The following is a 589-nucleotide window of genomic DNA, read 5'->3' as shown; positions in this document are numbered from 1 at the left end:
TTCCAAACTTATTAAGTGGAAATTCTGGAAAACATAATACACAGCACATATTTTTTAAATCATCAGTGATGATGTCATCACTTTATATATTCTCTAGAAAAATTCCAGTAGTAGGGAACAATATTGTGAGTGAGAAAGAGTAAATCTCACCATACATATATATATATATATATATATGGTGAGATTATATTTATATTTATATTATCTCACAGACCTCCTCAAATAGTCTTAGTGATCCCCAGGGCCATACTTTGATGAACTTAGTGTTCTGTTTCTGCTTTTTTTACAATTTTATAATTAAAAGAAATCAATTCTTGGTTACCATTGCTTCTATTAAGATTTCTCAGCAAAAATAAAAGGCAGGGCTCTGCCTGATTTATACCACTTCAGTGAATGCCTCTCAGGAGAATGCTGTGAAGGTCGGATCCTTGCTTACCATACTCCCTCCAAATAAAGGCATTGTCTTTGGCTCTAGTCTAGATTCGCTATGGATCAGGTTTGGTTGGATTTAGATCAGGCAGAGATCCCCTGCGTTTGCTTGTCAAAATCTAATCACCAACGTTTCCTTTGTCAGCTTTTCTCATAGACC

Source organism: Suricata suricatta, chromosome 1, assembly GCF_006229205.1.
Source record: "Suricata suricatta isolate VVHF042 chromosome 1, meerkat_22Aug2017_6uvM2_HiC, whole genome shotgun sequence".
NCBI classification, from domain to species: domain Eukaryota; kingdom Metazoa; phylum Chordata; class Mammalia; order Carnivora; family Herpestidae; genus Suricata; species Suricata suricatta.
This window is presented reverse-complemented; position numbering follows the sequence as displayed.